General features: G+C 48.5%; 1 protein-coding gene across 4 annotated transcripts in view; it reads left to right on the forward strand.

Moving 5' to 3' along the window:
* The first annotated feature begins 7,828 nt into the window (after positions 1-7,828).
* DAAM2 (dishevelled associated activator of morphogenesis 2) overlaps positions 7,829-20,212 on the forward strand; it is a 113,649-nt gene continuing 101,265 nt past the window's right edge. For 2 of the 4 annotated variants that reach the window (XR_007479639.1, XM_033424075.2), the window contains exon 1: positions 8,231-8,847. The gene's annotated coding sequence lies outside the window, so the exon portion shown is untranslated. Of the gene's footprint in view, positions 8,167-8,230; positions 8,848-20,212 lie in introns of those variants that run through there. The other 2 variants (XM_033424076.2, XM_004267640.4) reach the window with 2 other exon arrangements.

A 20,212-nucleotide genomic window follows, 5' to 3' on the forward strand; every position in this document is an offset into this window, starting at 1 on the left:
GTCTCCTGGCTCCCTTTCTCACCCATGTGGCCCACTTATGGTTGTCAGGACACATGGATAAATTCTTGTCCTAGCAAGCCTTGGGAGTGCCAGCCTTCCCAATAAAGTAACTACTCTCCTTTGATCCACCACCAAATCAATTTACCATCTGTCTCTTGCCTTCCAGGTTTCCAGGCTGGAGTTTGACACTGTCCACAATTCCCAACTTCAGGAAGCACTTAGGTCTTTGAGTCACTCCCCTCAAGCTGTTCTCACTGTGGGGGTGAAAAGAAGGAATTCTGGTGTAGGCATCTCAGGGAAATCTTCCTCATCATATTCTTTCTCAATTTCCATGCTTCCAGTTCTTCTTATAGGAAGGAGTTTTTGGAGACATGAAACCAGTTCCTAGATACTTCCCTTTGAAAATCCGCTTCTCACTCTGAAACATTATTTTATAATTTCTTATCTATTGCATCTCACTGCCTCATTAAAAATTCCAATTCAGCATCCCATTACAATTGTGTTTATTTTTAGAGACTTCTTCTGGTCCCCTTCAGACTAAACAATGTTTCTGAGAGTCATGGGATGTTCATAGATGTTATGTGAGAAATGGGTCCTGTGAGGAAATAACTTTGGGGAATACTGTACTGAGCTAAGTTCAGCAGATCTCTTTTGCTGTGGGCCTTCTCAGAACTTTCCATATGCTAATAGGCACTGTGCAGTTCCAAGGATGGGGGTAGAATATATAGTTTTTATCAAACTTATTTGATCATGAGGAACACTCCCTCTGCCTTTTTTGGCAAGCCATTTAAAGGGCTTAGCATTCCATAGAATGTATTTTGGAAATTGCATTTTGGCCTGGAATTGCAACTGGCCTGGAAGGTACCAGTGGAAAGGGAAGGTATTTTCTTATTCATCCAAAGACAGGCAGTGTACTATTGACCTTCACCTCATCCTAACCACAGTGATTCTGAAAGTTTCATGTGCTTTTACTTTTTTTTTTTTTAACCTGCATGTAGCTGAGCTTTCTTTCCCTCCACTAGATTGAATTTCTTATTGATAGAAATCCCATCTAGTGCCACTTTGCATCACCAGGGCTTACCACAGTGCCTCAGACTTAGCAGGATGAGTGAATAAATAGCACTCAAGAAGGATTTCTTTGCTGCTGCTTCTGCTACTGTTTCTTTCTTTTAAAGAAAGTAAGAAAAAGTCCCTATACTAGAGTCCCAAACCACATATATGCATCAATCAGACAAGCCTATTGGGTGTTTTTGAAACTCCCCAGTGTCTGTAAATCTGTGCTTATGAATATTCGCAGGATTCAGGAGATGCGCACATGTCCTTGCTTTCTCCAAGGGCAACCAGGGTGGGTTTTCTCTTTCTTCATTTCTGTGTGTGTGATTGTATACACACACAGCTGAAGGGATGAGTTGCTGAGAACTTTCCAAAAGAAATGAATGGGATAAAACAGATTGCCAAGTTACTGAGTGGTAATTAAGAACAGATTCCTAACATCATCACTCTGCCATTTTTAAGATATTTTCCTTTAAAAGACAAAACCACCGAATGATGAAACGTGTCATGCTTCTCCTGATGTCCCTTAGTCTTCCAAAAATCCCTGCTCAGTTGCATACACACCTATACGCCAGCCCAAAGTCAAACAGACCCAAAGATTGTAAGCAGTCTCAAATTATTTTTCAATGGAGAAAAATGAGCGTGTGTGTGTGTGTGTGTGTGTGTGTGTGTGTGTGTTACCCATTTTCATTCCCAGTATAGGTCAGTTGGGAAGATTTCTTTCTCTCAAACATTTCAAAATACAATGTCACCTTGAAGCTGACTGGAGCATTTACCTCTGAGCATTATTTTTCAAAGGGTTTTGAGCTACTAAAAATGGGACCGTCATGGGAGTTTGTATGCAGCCCTGACTGCAAGGACTCTGGCTCCAGAAATAACATAAGCAGCTGTGGCTACTCGTGGGCATGGCCTTGGGGACCCTGGGCTCTGATCACACATTGTCTATGGGGGTCAGGAAGGAATTCCACCCCCTTTCTCACCCACTCAAGCATCTGCACACTGTGTACCATAGCCCATCCCACATCTGGCCAGGTGTGGTGCCTTACTGGCCTCTGCCGGGGTGGGGGGGGGCACATACCGGATTAGACACACGCACAGCCTGCCTTGCCGTGGGGATGGAGGGCTGCCGCCACGGTGTCCCAGGATTGTGTGTCTTGTGGTTAAACACTTAGGATTTTGACGTAGGCAAGGCAGCAGAGCCGACCCTCAAAGCCGCTGCAAACAACCTGAGAAGGCTTCTCAGAAATGCAGTCCTGTGCCTCGGAAGGAGACAGCCTTTATGGGGGCAATTTTCCAATCGCTGCCTATTTGGTGTGGTCATGTCTGAGCCAGGGGAGGTTTCCTGGCAAACTCCAGGCAAAGATGTTTGCAGAGAGCTGGATGTCAGGAACCTAGTGAATTGTACATTAATGTTAAGTGCATTCTTGGTATTAACTAACAGAAGAGCTGTGTGTGTGGGGTTGGGGGGGGAGATGGGAAAAGGCAAAGAGAGGAAGAGGCATGTAAGAATAATGGTCATCTGTAATTGCAAACATTCTATAATTCAATCCTCACTCTGGCACCATGGGGTTGATCCTCCTATTCTTCCATATTTTTTCAGAGAAGCTAAATGATGCTCTTACTAGCTGTAAGAGCTACAGCTGGGATTAGAAACCAGGCTTTTCTGATGCCATATTCTAACGCCTTTCTACAAACCTCCCACCATGATGAGAACCTAAAACATCTTCAAGCAGTTCATGTCCTATTGGCAGGTCCTTTCCGGGAAGAAACTGTGATACCTCGGACCTTCTTTCTTCAGTTGTAGCTTTAGAAGTTACTGTTGCTTAATGGAAGTCCAGGAGGCCTGTTCTAATCAATGGAGATTACGCCCCTCAATATAGGTGAAAGAAGCAGGATGGGCCCACGGCCGAAACACCTGCTGCGTGAAGTGTCCGTGCTGAACTCGGCCCAGTTTACAACAAGCTTCTTCTGCCCTCTAGGCAGTACCAGCACCCTTGATACAAAGTTTGGTACTTCCCTGATCAGAGCCTGGGGTCAGCAGGTGGAATCCGACAGCCTCAGTGGTGGAACGAGAGAGACCTCACAGTTCTTAGCGTTCCTCTTCCTCTCCAGTCTCAGAAGAACTCGTTGAAGTAGGGACTTTCAATCCGTTTGCCTCATTTAACCTTGTCAACAATCCTTTGGGATGGAATGTTCTTCATCCCATGTTATTGCTGAGGAACTGTATTAGTCAAGGTTCTCCAGATAAATAGAACCAACAGGATGTGTGTGTGTGTGTGTGTGTGTGTGTGTGTGTGTGTGTGTGTGTGTGTATACATAGACAGACAGATAGATTTTAAGGAATTGGCTCATGTAATTGTGGAGGCTTGATGAGCTCCAAATCTGACGTGGTAGGCTGGCAGGCTGGAGATCCAGAGAAGAGTTGAAGTTCAAGTCTGAAGGTTGTCTGCTGGCAGGACCCTGGAGGTCAGCCTTTGTTCTATTATGGCCTTCAACGGATTGAATGAGGCCCACCCACATTATAGAGGTTCCCCAATTTAAATGTTTATCTCATCCAAAAACCACCCTCATGGAAATATCCAGAACAATGTTTGACCAAATATTTGGACACTGTGGCCCAGCCAAGTTGACACATAAAATTAACCATCACAAACACGAAGCTTCAGAAAGTTACCTGCTATGCTGAGCTCACACAGCAGTGAGAGGCCAGGCTGGGGATTTAACCAGCGTCTCTGATTCTAACACCGGAGTTCTTTCACCATCTTCTTGAGCCCGTGTCAGTAAATTGGGGAAGGGCATCTGTTAATCATCACACTGATTGGATGGCTACTCACGGGATTCTCATTGATCCTTCACAAGGTTTTGGCTGAATGCTCCTGGGATCTGTGTGGTGTAGACTAGGAGCTCTGGCCCTGGGAAGTGGGCAAGGAGGGACCTTTGTAAAGCCTACTTCTCCCACGAGTCAGCTGGGCCTCGGAGGTACATGGTTGGCTTTGGAAGCAGGGACAAGCTTGCTGAACTATTTGAGGATGCCTCTGGGAGCAGCTGGAATTTTCCAGATGAGCAGTGTGCTGCACAGAGCCTCACTGTGTGTTCAGGGAACATTCCCGGGATATGCAGGTGACTGACATGAAGAAAGATGGAGCCGCCCCCAACCCTGGGGCAGTCTTGAGAACAGGAGATTACCACCCCCTACATTAAGGTTCTGTGTGTGATAGTGTTGGGGGTAGGGGCTCCATCTTTCTTCATCTGAACCAGATGATCTTGGAAGGGGCCCACCCACTTTACAGTTTCTTCAGGGCTCACCAACCTCAAAACCAGCCTCTTAGCATTGAGAGCCACATATTTTATAAGCTTTACCTGTTCCTCTTCCCAACAGAACCCAGGTAAGCTCACCTGGGGAGGGATGGAGACACGCCCCCTCCCCCAGACCTGGAATATTCTTCCCCTGTTCCCATCATCGCCCACCACCTCTAAGTCTCTGGCCCTCTCTCGCCTCATCTTTAATACCTTTCTTTCTCTCACTTTGCCTGGAATAAGTTAACGAGGATATTCTAAAAGGAGTTAATTCGTAAAGGAGTTAACGAGGCTATTCTATTTCTCATTGGGTGTGCCTCTTCATTTCTGTTGTGTCTGCTCCTGCTAACTTCCATTACTTCTGCTACATTTCCTTCTGACTGTGGACAAGTAGATTGGCCTGTGGGGTGATCTCCACGGGAGAATGATCACACCACAGCTCCTGATCCCAGAAGTGAGTCAGTCACAAAGACCTCTTATGCTTTAGTCACTTTCCTGCACCTTTTTTACACTAATCATTAAAAATAGACACCATTTATCTACTACTTGCCATATGCTGGGCAATATAGACAAAAATAGTTGGAAAAAGCAGGATTAAAGTTGAGAGGAAAATGGTGGTTGGAATGTAGATTTGGGCGTAGAGACAATGGTTGACCTTCCCAGACAGTCGTGGAGCCTGCGGTGGGACTCAAAAGAAAGGAGGAAATCACAAGAGGAGAGTCGGTGATGGGCAAGAGAAGGATGGTGGCTGATAGATCCCTGGGGAACATCCACATCCAGGTGGAAGAAGGACCAGGGAGAGAAACTGCACAACGGAAGTTGTCATGCTGGGAAGATGGCCCTGAGAGAGGGGAGTGCTTCCAAGTTACTTCCAGGGTGGTGTAAACATCTCAAAGGACGTGACAATGAAGAGTGACAAGACCAGATTCAACTAAAAGGCCATGTGACCTTAGAAAGAGCAACTTTCTAAGGGATTCAGGGCAGGATGTCAGAGTATAGCTGGAAGGTGAGAGGGATTCAGGGTGACGATGGACTGGACTTAATTCCCCAGGTGGACTGTGACACATTCTAGTTCCAGAATTTACTTTCAATCTCTTTCATCTTGGTTGAATTAAATAAAATTCATGCCAACTTAGGAGTAATAAGGATTTTTTATTGGACTTTGTTGTTGGGTTATGGACGTTGTTGCAGAAAATACACAGAACTGGAGTCAGAAGAACTAGGTTAGGATCCAAGGGTCCCTTATTTTGTTGACTGTGTGATCTTGGGCAGGATATTTATCAAATCTGGCTTCTTTTCTTATTTAAAAAATGGAGGTTATAGTGATACTTCTCCAGATTGTGAGGTTCACAGGAGATATATGTGAATAGGCTTTGAAAACTATAAAGAATGATGTCAGCATAAGGTTAAAAAGAACTGTCGTGTAATGCTCAGGAATCATCACAATATTATATTTTGGTGGATAGATGGGAGTATATCAGGTAAGATTATACTTGGCTGTAAAAAACACAAGACTCAACTATTATAACTTGAACACGTAGGAGTTTTTCTCACCTGACAAGAAGTCAGAGGAAAGTTCAGCCACTTACGGATGTCATCTAGGGCCTCAGCTCCTTTTACGTTCCCGCTCTGCCATCCTGAAGTGAGTGGCTTTTTTTCCGAGGTTGCAAGATGGCTGCTGTACCTCCAGGCATCATATCTATGTCCTAAGAGAGAAGAAATGGGGGAAGGAGGAATAGCGAGTGTCAAAGGGGCATGCCATCTGAATCTGACTTTTTTTTTTTCTTTTTTGCGGTACGCGGGCCTCTCACTGTTGTGGCCTCTCCCGTTGCGGAGCACAGGCTCCGGACGCGCAGGCTCAGCGGCCATGGCTCACGGGCCCAGCCACTCCGCAGCATGTGGGATCTTCCCGGACCGGGGCACGAACCCGTGTCCCCTGCATCGGCAGGCGGACTCTCAACCACTGCGCCACCAAGGAAGCCCCTGAATCTGACTTTTTCTTAAAGAGTCTTTGTGGAAGCTGACCTCTGCCTTCTGCATGCCAACCTCACTGTCCAGAACTGGGTTTCATAGCCATCTCTAGCTACAAGGGAGTCCGGGATGGTGAATATTGGAGGCTTCCAGTTTCTTTAGCTGAGGAAGGCAAGGGAGAAGGGGCTTGTCAATGGCTTTTGGAAGCCAATGTGCAGTGTCCACCACAGAGCAGAGCTCACCCTGCCAATGGAACTTTGATGTGAGGAAGGGGATGGAGGGATGTGGCAGTGGGTATGATGCTCAGGAGGGCAACTTGACAGTGACCAAACAGCAGGGCTCTGGGCCCTCTGTGGCTTGAACCAAAACATCTTGGCTGTCTCCCACCGAGAGGCCCAGCCCCAAGGCTTGGCTCTTTTTGGCATTCAGCCCTAACCAACTGCCGCCAAAGGGGTAAACGCATTCCAAGTCCTCCAGTCTCTGCTGCACTGTAACGTGGTTAGAACCACACCCCCACCCGGGCTAACAGGAAGCTCACTGGAGTTGTGTCGTTTTCGTGATGATTTGTGGTTATCCGTGCTCATTCTCCTTAATGGGGAGTTGAATACCTACACACTTACGTTATCCAACTGTACGAGCAATTTGCATCCCCTGCGTGTCATTTTTCAGTTCATTCTCCAGTCTTTGGGAACCATGTAGGATAAGGCATTACACTCTCTTTCTCTCCACTCTTCAAAGATGGCCTTTAAACCAAGCCATTTCCCTAAACCCCTTCAGCTAGATGGAGAAACAGACGACCATTAGAATCCAGACCTAGAAAACTCTACCTGGGTCAACACCCAGCATGGGCACCATCCGCTTGCTCACTCCTGGGAGCGTGGGGGAAACAGAGAAGATCCAGACTCACCCTGAGGATGGTGTCCGTCATGGAGGAGACAGTTGTTCTTAACTAAGGCAATTTCCAGTCCAGACCAGCAGATGGATCACAACCACATTTAAGAAAAAAAATTAAAAGCAATTTAAAAAAGTATGAATAAGAGCTATTGTAAACGGCTCAAACTCTGTACGTAAGCAATGAAGTAAGATGAACTGACTGGTACTGAGTTGGAAAAGCTGTACAGAGGCAGGGAGTGTGGAAAATAATTTAATAAAACGAAACTTTTTTTCATGCACCCACTCCCAAAGAAGAAATGGAAAAGTTGTTAGGGTGTGGACCAGGGCTTCTAATTAGCTGCTCTGTTCTTCCTGGACTAGGGCTTCTAATTAGCTGCTCTGTTATCCCCTTTCTTGCCCTAGCACCTTCCTGGCACTTAGTGTCCCCTGAAGGTACTTGGTCGAAGGAGAAGTCTCCCCACCCACCCCCAGCACCTGACCTCCCAGCCGGCTCAGACCAGGGGAGGAGTGAGGAGAAACCCACCCACCTCCTAGGTCACCACTCCTGCCTCCTTGACCCTTACATGTTTGCAAAACAGAGGGAGCCCTGAGAAGGCTCCTCGCCAGCGTTGGAAACAGCTACCCTCATTGTCTGCCTCGCCCTGCCGGCTGCGCTCTCCCTTCCTCCCTCCCCTGCTCTCTGTCTGAAAGTGTGAAAATTACAAATCCCAAGGAACTGCAATCAGAACTCTACCTAGGGAAAATTCAGAGTATCCTTGCCATAAATATCCCGCTCCAAGACGCCTGACGTCAGAGCGGGGCGGGCGGGCGCGGGGCCGGCCCAGGGGGAGCGGCGAGGTTTCGGTCGGAAGACTGCGAACTCTGTTCAGCGCGGAGCCGGCGCGGCGGGCGGCGGGCGCGCAGCCGGGCGCGGGGCTGCGGGAGCGGCGGACGCGCCATGGGCGCCCCGGGGTGAGTGCGGCCATCCGGCTCTCCTCCCTGGTTCGCGTCCGGGGGCGGGGAGACCGCGGGAGACTTTCCGGGGCACTCCCCCACTTCTCTCCCCCTCTACTTTCTTTCCGACGCTGAAAGGGGATTGGAAAGGCAGCGGCTCCACGGGCTGCCTGTTTTGTTTCTCCAAAGTGCTTGCAGGAGCCGCCGAGGATACTTGAGTGGGGCTCCCCGGGCCTGCGTGCGTGTCTGCGCCGATGGGTGTGATTTGCGTGTCTGTCTGGATGGGCACATCTGGACACAGGAAATGTCTTTGGAAAACTTAAAAAAAAAAGTTTGTGGCTTTGAAATCTGATTCCTTGTTGTCACAAGTGGACGGACATAGCCGGTGCCCCCCAAACGGACAACTTTTTGGTGGCGGCTTTTCCCGGTTCCTTCGGGTGATTTAACTCTTTAAAGCCCCCGGCTCCCACTTGCAAGCCTGGCTCCTGGCCAGCAGGCTGGGCAGAGGGAGCGGGGAGGTTCTTGCTCTCAGAAGCAGTGGGACTTGGGAGAGGGAAGGAGCATCCCAGGAGAGGGGTCCTGAGTGGGGAATCCCAGCACCTGCGACTGCTGCCCATCCATCCGCCTGCTGTGGCCCTGACAGCGCCAGGCATTGCAGCTTTGACTTAACCGCGAAGGAAGGATCTGGTCTGGAGACAGGTAATTGCAAAGGGAAGGAGGAGGAGGTGGTGGCCAGGACCGAGGCTCCGTGTCCAGCCCTGCCGGAGAGTGGAATGGACGTGTCTGCCACATGTGCCCACGGTGGGGGCCGTTGAGGGTTTTCTGGGAGCGCCCTGGTGCCCCAAACAAGATGCAAGCTCGTAACATAAAGAAACATGTCTGAGCTGTGGGGTGGAGGAAGGGGAGTGGTGGGGGAGAGGGAGAGAGATTTTTATCAAAATTGAACACAGATTTTTGAGGTCTGGGCTTGCTTTAACTCTTCTCTCTCTGCCTTGGCCACTTTTCCACAGTCCTGTGGTGGATTTGCAAAGTTCCTGGGAAGGTGGGAAGGGAAAAAAACAAAACAAAAAAAACACACCTCTCCAGGAAAGAGGCCCTGGAGATTTTCCTTAAAGCCTACGAGGGAAAGAGAGCAGCTTCCCATCTTTAAATAGTTTCAAGTTTTGAGTTGCTCCCCGCCTTTCCGAGTTTGGTGTCAGTTTCTCGGATTTCTCTGAAAAGTTGGCAGAAGGAGGGAATGGATTTCCCCTAGGTTGTAGAGGGGGAATTGTGCCCTACTGAGTGTAGGCGGACGCGGGGCTGCATGGATCCACCAGCCCTGGGTTGCCCAGTGCACGCACTGGATGTCAATCGTTGTTCCACAAAGAGAGCCCTTTCAGCTTCATCCCGCGTCTCTGGCTTTGTATTTTGCAGCAGAACCAACCTACAATGTTTGGGTGGGGGGAAGATTACTGGACTCTCCCTGTGTCCTAGAAGAAAGGAGAGAATAACAATAGAGGGACAGGGAGGAAATCTGGATACAGAAAGGACCCACAGGAAGTCGAAGATTTGGGAAGGATTTTAGAAATTATACAAATTGACCCCTAGGGAAGAGCTATAAAAGACTGAGCAGACAGCAATGTCAGCTATAGACTCCTTTAACTTCAGGAGTCTGTCTTCAACTTGAGTGCAGAGAAGAAGAAGGAGATCGCGCTAAGGGCCGTGTAAACAAAAGTGCGTGTGCATGGGTAGCGGGGTACCCGCGAGATGCACGTGTAGGCGCTTGTTTCTGTATTGGTGACTGCGTGGGGGTGGTCGTGGCCTCAGGCCTGGAAGTGTAAACGGGCTATTTCTCAGTTGCTCTGGGAGCTGCATCGACCCCCATCTCTCCCTTTTTTTAAAAACAACAACAACAATTGTGCTATGATTGTCGTGTTCCCTGGTGGTTGCACGCTGCGGCTCCTAACTCCTAGCTGAGTTTACAGAGCTTTTCGACCAGACCCTCAGATGCGAAGGGAATACTCGTGCCCCCATCAGGACAAAAAGAGGAGAGAAACTTCTCCTGGGCCTTAGAACTGAGAAGAGAGTCAGGAGTTCAGGAAGGGGGAGGGTGTGAGGGCGGTGACCAGTAGAAAGGCCGGTGGAGGTGGAGGTTTTTAGTTTTGGTGAGTGTAGGGGAGGTTGAAAGACGACTGCTTTCTGTGGGAAAATGTCCCCTCCCCAGTCTTCTTTCCCAACCCCCTGTCCCCAAAGTGTTTTGACACAAAACAGGTTAAACTTTTGCCATTACTGAAGAGCCCTGGATCCAGAGGTAAAGAAGAGGGTGGGGCGAAGCATAGGCGGTCAGGAGGGTGCAAAGATCGTCAGTAGGCCCAGGCTGGCGTCTTTCTTACAGTGCAGCTGATGGAAGTAATGATTTAAATATTCCCACCATGTGCAGATAGAAGGCTGAGTACCCAGGGGTGGAGGGGACCCATCTGGGAATCTAGGGTGGTCTCTTGTCCCAGCACAGGACGCCTCGGGGACAGCTGAGGGTGAGATCTGGGCTCTCAACTCTTTCATCACCCTCTCTGGAGGTTCAGTGGAATCCTGACCCTTTTGAGTTTGCTCCGGGGAACATTTCACCAACTTCAGACCAGGGACGGATTCTCAGGCCGCTGACTCTTGGGCTGATATGGAAGCCTGCTCACTGGCCCTTCTATCAGCTCAAGCTTCTGGCCCACGCTTTGGTCATCTCTGAGATCAGAATGCGTAGGGTGCATTCTCAGGCTCTCCAGAAGGCCCAAGGGGCAGAGGCACCTGACAGAAAGAACCACTTGGGGGATGTCCTTGGCTTTGACAGCAGATGACCCTCTGAACATCCACAGCCAGAGTCTCTGTGTTCAGGGACTCTGTGTCCTTCAGCTCTGGTTTTCAAATGCAGCCTGGACCACAGGAAGAGCACAGACATCAGAGCAGTCTGCCCTGGGAGAGAGCTAGTAACCTGGGCTACGTTACTTATTCTGTCTGAGCTTAAGCGTCAGGTGATATTTACCTCACGAGGTTGTCACAAACATGATATTTATGCAAAGGGACTAAAACAGAGCTAGGAATGTCGTAGACCCTTCATAAAGGGAATCCCATAATTTTATTTTCCAGTTTTTTAGCCATCAGGAGCCCGTGTGGTTTGGAAAGGACCTCTTGCCAAATCTGGCTACGTATTTTCCATTATTGAAGGCCGTTGGGTGGAGTTTCTAGGGCTCAGGTCACCCTTACTTCCTCCCTCTAGAAACATCGGCTAGTGGGGATTATCCGGGAGCGTGGCCGGTTCGTTAACCTGAGGGGCGGGAGAGGGCACGAGGCATCCTGGATATCTGGTCTGGAAACCACTCCTGTGTTTGAGCTCTTGGGAGGGAAGAGGGCAGCAGAGCCAGTTGTATGTGTGTGGCTGGAGGCAGCGGGTGGGAAGGTGGGAGGGGGACGGGAAGATCAAGGACCAATGGAGTCTTGAAGGACAGGCCCGAGGTCAGAGGAAGTCACTGCTCCTCAAGCGTGCTCAGGTCAGAGTGAGAGGGGAGAATCTGATGGGTTGTAAAACTGGAAGCTTTCGCCATCTGTAAACATCTTGGTGGGCAGGGGCTGGGGAGGCTGCCCCCTCCCACATCGACACGCTGTCTGGTGGTGTGGCGTGGCTGGTCCAAAGGACAGAAAGAGCATCTGATGTGGAGAGAGCAGCTGCAGGTTCTCTTGGCCCATCTCAGAGCTTCTAAGTTATCCTTCAAGTTGACATTTAAGACTTTGAAGATCGCATTTGTTTCTGCTTTGTCCAAACTCTCTCTTTAACCATGGCCTGGGATGACTTTGCAGCTTTTAAGAGGCTCAGCCAGTGGCCAGCTTCTCTTGAGATGGCCCAGATTGGGGGTCGGTGAATTCCTCACTCCTGGCACCATCTGTTTCTCCAGACTCACTCCTCACATTTTTTCTGGTTTGTTTGTTTTCTTGTTTCATTATGAGGTTTTAAAACTGCACCATCCAAATGCTGTGCAGTGAGGAAATGCCTTTTCTTTCGACCCGTGGTCGATCATCACGCTAGTGCTGGGCGAGACTTGTCAGACTATGGGCGTTAGCAGGTGTTGTGGAGTTCTTTCTGGGTCTCCCCCTCAAAAGAAAAGAAAGAAACCTGGGAAAAAGAAACTCGAGGGAGTTTGGTAGCTCTTTGAATCCTGGCTGAAGAGGAGCTAAATTATTTGTAGGATGCCCCACGGGTCTGTGCAAAGAGCTTCAGAATCAGCAAGACCCAGGTTTGAGTTCCGGAACCGTCGGGTCACAAGCTGTTCAGCCTCTGAGTCTTCATCTGTCAGACGAGAACGAGAGGTGTTCTCACATCCCAGGGTTGTTCTGAAGATGAAATGGAATAATATATGGGAAGAACCTAGCACACTGATCAGTGCTCAGCAAAATGGTAATGTCCTTCCCTTTTTAGTTCTAAGCCCGTGAAAGTACATGGGTTTGGACATTTGTCCATGAGTCAGAGTAAATAAGCCACTTATTCAAGGCTTCACAACAGTGCTTAAAGCTCAGCTATCCCTGCCTGGAGATGGAGACCTTCACTATAAAAGTGGGGCACAGATCTGCGCTCCCCATGCCAGACAAATGGCAGTCCCATGCGATGCTCTACTAGAACAAAGGAAAGACCACCAGGTCACTTACCCATAAACCTGGGCTATTAGTGAGCTACGCATAGAGCTTGCTTTAGAAATCCCAAACACTGTCTTGGTCCAAAGAATTGAGGTCAAAACAGAGGAGGGAAACCACTGAGGTAGGACCCAGCATTAAAACTGAAAAATAAAGGCACGATGACAATAATACCTGACCTTTGTATAGCAGGCTGCAGGTTGAAAAGCACGTGGCCTCATTTCGTCCTCATAACAATCCTATGAGATGCGTGTTATCCACATTTTACAGCTCAAACTGGGGGCTTAAAAGACTTCCCCTCACAGGGAGATCAGCTCGGTGCTTTGTGACCACCTAGAGGGGTGGGATAGGGAGGGTGGGAGGGAGACGCAAGAGGGAGGGGATATGGGGATATATGTATAGGTATAGCTGATTCACTTTGCTATACAGCAGAAACTAACACCACATTGTAAAGCAATTATACTCCAATAAAGATGTTAAAAAAAATCTTCACCTTTCAAAAATAAAAAAAAAAGACTTCCCCTATTTCACACAGTAAGTGGAAGAAACAGGAGGTAAGCAGCTACCCAAGCAGTGTGTCTCAACCCCTCACCTGGGAAGCTTGTAAAATTATCAGTGCCTGGACCCCCACCCCCACCCCAGGCCAATTAAATTAGAATCTCTAGGGCGGGGGGCCCAGGCACTGATTGTTCTACAAGTGCCCCAGGTGATGTGAAGGGTAAGTTGAGGGCCACGGGTCTAAGGGAATCGTGGAGAGGACCAAGGTGAGGAAGCAGGGTATGGAGCACAGGTGAAACAAACAACCAAATCATTGCTAGGATTTAAGCTCCATGAGGGTGGAGACTTGCGTGGTTCTCTCTCTACCCAGAACCTAGAACGTGCTGGGCGTAAGGTAGACACTCGGTGAACGCTGGCTGAATGAATGAACAAACCACTCTAGATGGGGAGCCGACAATTTCGCAGCCAAGTCCAGCCTGTCGCCTTGTCATGTAAGTAAACAGGCCTTGTATGTTATTGGCATGTAGCCATGGCGTTTCTTTATGTGTTGTCTGCGGCTACTTTCATGTGAAAAGGGTGGAGTTGAGTGTTGAAACAGAGGCTGTGTAGTTCGCAGAGCTGAAAATATTTACTGTCTGGCCCTTTAACAGAAAAAGTTTGATGACTCCTGCCCTGGTTCTCAGAGTGACCAGAGCAAGGGTAGCGTAGGGAGGGCTGTTACAGCCTGGTGGTCAAGCATACGGATTCCAGAATCAGACAGACATGTGTTTGAACCCTGTCTCTGCCGCTTACCTGTTGTAAGACCTTGCATATTATTTCACCTCTCTGAGCCTCAGTTTTCTCATCTGAAAAATGGGGAGGATAATAAGTAATACCGACCTCACAGGATGGTTGCGAAGATTGCCAGCCCCTGGCCTAGAGTAAGCATTCAACAGACGGTAGCTAACCCACCTGTGATGGCTGTGGTTGTAGTTCCTGGCAACTACCCAGTCTGAAGGAAAACTAAAGTCAGAATCGAATCTAAATCTGGTGTCACGAACAGAATGAAGGATGTGGCAGGAAAAATAATCAGTCGGTAAGTTGGTGGGAGGGAGAAGGATTGACGTGAGGCTTTCGAGGTAAAGGGGGTCTTTTTAAGACAACACAGGTCAGGCCCCCCGACGTGTGAGTGAGGTGCTGTTTGGCTGACGGCTGTGTCAGCCAGTGACGCCCATCATCCCTCAAGGGTTAACTTAGGCTTTATTGCACTGAGTCTAGTCACAAGCATGTCCCACCTCTACGCCCTTGTTTGTAGTTCGTTCTACGTGAAAGGCCCTCCCCCAGTCCTCATATTCCTGGGCTACTTGTCCTGCCAGGCTTGCTCAGGGGGCTTCTTTGCTCCCAAGCTCCCTTAGCAAGCCTCCCCGCCCCCCCAGTCACCCCTCCCTCCTCCCTCCCCCCCTCCCACAAACTTAAACTGCAGCTCTGACGTAACATCTAACACGCTGAGTCACAGTCAAGGCAGGACGGAGTCTCTGTCTTCTGAACGTTTGGAGTGCATTAAAGCCAAATTGCATTGTAGAAGCCACACCTGGTAGCCAAACAGTGTCAATTAAACCCTTGGTTCAACGCAGTGACAGCTGAGTTAACTCTTGGGGAATCCATCCGGGACTTGCCCAGGAGCAAATCCCCATAGCTGACCAGATAGAGAAGAGCGGTCCAGCTTATAGACTCCGTGGGTCCTTTGTGTCCTCATCCCTCCGCGCTACGGTGGCTCCTGCCCTCTGGAACACCTCTCCTAAGGAGTAGCCAGGGACAGGGAAAGAGGGAAGAAACCTAAAACCGACTCTTTGACTTCTTGTCAGCAGATGTGGTGAGCAGTTGGGTTTTGGCTTCTCTGGGCTTTTCATGTCTATGTGCCAAAATCATTGCGAGTTGGCTTGGTGTGGTCAGCTTTCATTAGCACGGTAACAGAGCGAGGCATGGTCACAGATAATAGCAAACAGCAGATAATTCACAGCATTTCATCCAGATACATAATTCGGTGTTGTATAATTTTTATGGATTTTAGTGGCAGATTTATGTTGGTGGCAAATATATATTGTATATGGAATAATATTAAAATTGTTATTTTCTAATGATGAAGGAGAAGGCATAGAAGAATCTCAGCCTTAAATTAAATATTCCCTTTGAGCAATCCCAGACGGACAATTAGGAACTGATTGCTAAAGGGGAGGGAAGAGAGGGAATGAAATAGTATTTTTATAGAGCTCCCCGCTATGCACATGGCACTGTGTCGATAATTCTTTTAAATAATTTTTAAATGTATTCTTTATTTGATTTTTCAGAATTATGACAGTAATTCTCGCTTGCTTAAACACATGAATCAATATCATGCAGAGATACAGAAAGACAAGTGGAAAACGAATAGCATCTCCACACCCTGGGAATTAATGTTTAGAGTCTAGAGTTAATCATTCCCTATCTTTTCCTTTGTTCATACAAATACTACAGGTGTGTATACATGTACGGTGGAGTCTTGTCTGAGCGTTTTTCACCGAGATGGAATCTGTGTATATTACTCTGCAGTATGCTTCTCTTCCCTTTGACCATTTATCAAGGTTGTCCTTACGATGGATGGAACTCTATTTTTTTCTGATTTCTTTATGCCTAGACACACACAGCTCTATGTATCAGTATTTGAGGTCATGCCGTTCTTGTAGCGAGGTTCAATTTTTTTTATCAGTCAGTTGTTAAACGTGGTTTCATCCTGGGTGATCACCGGTTTGGGTCCCTGAGTCTGACATACCAAGCATCCGTCACCCAGGAGAGCTGAGTGGTGGATGTACCTAGTCTGTGACCATCCTGGCTGTGGCTGCATGCTGTGTGTGGCCCTTGTTTGTCCCTTAGGGAAGCTGTTGAGCGTCAGGCCCTGTGGCTGCCCACTCCTTCTCATCCGATTGAGTCTTCCCTCCTTGGGTCTCCTCAGTCGCTGCCTATGTAGGAAGAGCAGCAGGAAACACCAAAGATGGATACATTGGACTGGAGAACAGTGTTGATGGAGCAAGTCAGGCAGTGCGGGGTAATGGTCGGGTGTGTGGACCCTGCGCTCAGATCAGCGCACTGCACCCCCCGACCCCGCAGGACTGAGTCCCAGCGGCAGGCAGTGCTGGCAGTGGCCAGCCCTCTTTGGAATTGCCTTCGCCGAAGAGAACCGCCCCAGCGGCAGTCTCTCTACAGGGTCACCTGCATTCAGTGACCAGTGGGGCCCCTCTGCCCCAATGTGGGGAAATTCTAAAGGGCATCCCAGCTTCAGGACTCCCCAGGGGGCTGGCTGACGCCTTCCCTGAGGCCGCCTGGCAGCTGTACTTCTCCCTCTGCCCAGTGCTACCTCCTACCCGAACCTCCCACCCATGAGCGATTGATTCCAAGAACCCTTCCTACCTGCCCCAGAAGTTTTACTTATTTTCCGTGAAATTGTTTTGGAAGAGTCTGTTGTTTTCCAGATACTTGGTGGTGGCTATGTCAGAATATGAAAAAGTGCGTTTTTTCCTTGTGCTCTATTTTGTGTGTTTTCTAGGTGCGATCCCGCTGACTGCTCTACAGATAGAGTTGTTCCTAACTGGGAAGGCTGAACAGATATTTTGATTTTATTGCCAAATTTGTATTTGCCCCTGCTCCCTCCCCCAAACCCCCAATGCCAGGCTGAGAGGTGTGGCGTATCAGGGTTGGAAGCGTGACCAGATGGCTTTGTTGGCATCCTGCCTGGAGACGGGCTGGACAAGTTGCCCTTTGGGAATTCCTCTCTATCTTACCAGTGCTTCTGCTATATAAAGGGGGTGGTCTCAGGGGGCTCTTCTGGCCCACTGGGAGCCACCTTCCTGCCTGTATAGGTATTCACATCATGCCTGCCTGGGTCTCTGCCGGATCTGATCCGTCCTTACGGGGGTGTTTGTTTCTTACTGCTTTGTCCCAAGCAAGGGAGGTCTTTGGTGCTGCGTACTGAACATTCCACCTTCCGGATTCTGTACGCTGATCGGCTGCCTGAGTGCCAAAGCAAAGCTTGCCCGCATGATGGATTCCCGATGGGCCAGACTTGGGGACACAGACTCACAGCTGACGTCTGACCCCGTTCCTGGGCATCAGTGTCAACACTCCCTCCCTCCCTTCCTCTCAGACACCACAGCCCCCAGCCTCAAGTTCCCCTGATCAGGCAGCGAGGGGAGGGAGTGATTCCAGGTCAGCGGGAAGATCCCTCAGTATCTCCACAGTGCCAGAGGCAGCTTTGAAGTTCATTTGAAGCAAATTCAGAGTTTCTGTGGACTTTGGGCAGTAGAAAGACCAAGCCATTTTCACTCTTCTTTTCCTTTTTTTTTTTTTTTAAATCTCCATCAATATATTTATCAGTCTGTTCCCTATCATGTGACATTGGGCTGGCAGCTGCCCAGAGAGAGCTAGGAATTGCCTCTGCCTTTCTGAGACACTCAGTTGATAATTTACCATTACCACTGCCCTGAACAGAGGTGATGTTATTGATGTCTGTGGGCTGCCTACATGGAAGCTGGGACTTATAGCTGATAAACAGACCAGACTTCTGAGTAGAAAGCTGTGGGTCAGAGCGTAGGCACTGGCTTCAGATTCTGGCTCCACTACATGTTAGCGGTGTGGCCTTGCGTGAGTTACTTCATCTCTCTGTGCCTTCATTTCCTTATCTGTAAAATGGCTTGTTATGAAGATAAAGTTAATGCATGATTTGGTAAAAAGAAAAAAATAGTACTTGAAACCATGGCTGTCGCATAGTAAGTACTAGGAAGTGTTAGTGATGATGATGATGGAGATGATGATGGAGAACAGGGACCCAGCCTCATGAGCTCTGTTGGCCCTGCATCCTGCACGATGCTCAGCCCAGAGCTGGGGCCCGATGAGCATTTATCAAGTAAAATATGCCACTGCCTTTTTCCAGGTGTCTACTGCCTGCTTAGTCTGCTCAACTCTCTACCAAAAAAATATGTTTTACATTTAGAATGTTTATTTCGTTTAAAATTTTTATTGAAGTTCGACATGATTCAGAAAATACAGCTTATAAGTGTATAGCTCAATGGGTTTTCACACCTGTTTAACCAGCATCTAGATCAAGAAACACAACATTCCAAAGCTCCCACCTCCCCCATCCCGAGAAGTCCCTTGTGTCCCCTTCCGGTGACTCCCCTTCCATAATCCTAACTTCTAACAGCAAAGATTACTTTTGCCTGTTCTTGAACTTCAAGTAGATGGAATCGTACAGTGTGTACTCATTTATGTGTGTCTCCTTTTGCCCGGCATGATGTGTCGATGACTCCTTCCCATTGTTGTGTAGTATTCCATCATGGGACTATCTACACTTTATCCACTCTTCAGCTGGTGAGCATTTGGGTGGTTTCCAGGTTTGGGGCTGTTGTGAATAGGCCTTGCTGTGAACACTCGTGCACTTGTTCACGGGTAAAGAGAGGAATGCTTCTCTGTTGGTGTGTTCCTGGAAGTGGAACAGCTGGAACCTAGGGAATGCATGTGTTCAGCTTTGGGAGATATTGCCAAACAGCTTTATAGAGTGGCTGTACCATGTTTTCCACTTTCTGTAAAGACGAAGAAGGCGTTCTAACTTGGTAGTGTAGGGGCTTGAGGCCTGGTACTACCCTGGGCTTCCTGAAATGTGCATATCCTCCAAACTCTTGGTATCTGAGAGCTCACATGTTCTAGAAATCCTCGGGGTGGGGTGGGGTGGGGGTAGGCATATCCTTTTTACCAGGCACTGTACTAGGTGTTTCACTTATACTCCTTCACCAAATCCTCGTAACCATCCCATGAGCTGAGATTGGTGTTATTAATCCCTCTTACAGATGAGGAAACAGGCTCAGAGCAATTGAGTGAGATACCTAAGATCCTACAGGAAGAAACTGTCAGAGGATGTAAAACAGGTGTACCTGCATCTAAAGCCATTTTAGGATCTGACGGTGAATCATTTTGGCTTTGGTGCTGACACCGGAGAGAAACACAGACCCTCTAGAACCTGTGCCAGCTGTGGGTGGTGGCTATGAGAAGACGTTCTGTGAGATGGAGCAGAAATAAGGCAACTCAATGACCTTGGGAGGTCAAATTGTTTTCTTGCCCAGGGACAGCTGGAGAAAGTCATAACTTTCCTGGAATGCGAGGGCGACCATGTCATTTGCTGTGTAAACCAGCACTCTTTCAAGAGCGAAAGGGCACTAACTGGATAGGATGCTGGGAAGCAGGCGTGAATTGGGACTGTCCCAGCTTTGCTCACCCCCCTGGAAGTCTGAGCGGGCATCCCTCTCCTGGTCAGTGGGCTGTACAGATTCTTTTTAACCCTTTCAAAACACTGTCTCTCTGGACTCTGCCCTCATGTGACGTACTTCTAGTCTCTGTTTATCTTAAAAATGAGTCTGGTTTTCTTCTTCCCCTCTACACAACATTCCCCACTCAGATGGGGCTCTGACAAGGTGAGCTTCCTTTAACAGATCCTGTTACCACTGAGAGGCATTTGCCAACGGACTAGAAGCTTCTAGAAGTCTAGGGCTGTGCCGTAGTCACTGTGGTATCTGTGGCACTTAGCCGGGTGACAGAGTTAGCACTCCAGGAATATTTGACTGTGTGTGACATTTATCCATGTGCTTGTTCGTTCATTCATTCATCGTTCATAAAACCAGAGCTTAGTTTAGATTCTATCCTCTTTTTTTGATCTGACGCCTATTCCACTGGTCCAGAAAGAAAAGTCAGTTGTGCGTGTGTGTGTGTGTGTGTGTGTGTGCGTGCACACAAAGGACAAAGAATAAAAGGGATCAACTTAATGAGTAGCAAACGCATCATGGAATTCGATGTCAGGATCTAGCTTTGAATTTCAGCCATCCACTAATGAGCTGCACTGGCTTAGATAAGC

The sequence above is a fragment of the Orcinus orca genome, chromosome 10, assembly GCF_937001465.1.
Source record: "Orcinus orca chromosome 10, mOrcOrc1.1, whole genome shotgun sequence".
Lineage (NCBI taxonomy): Eukaryota > Metazoa > Chordata > Mammalia > Artiodactyla > Delphinidae > Orcinus > Orcinus orca.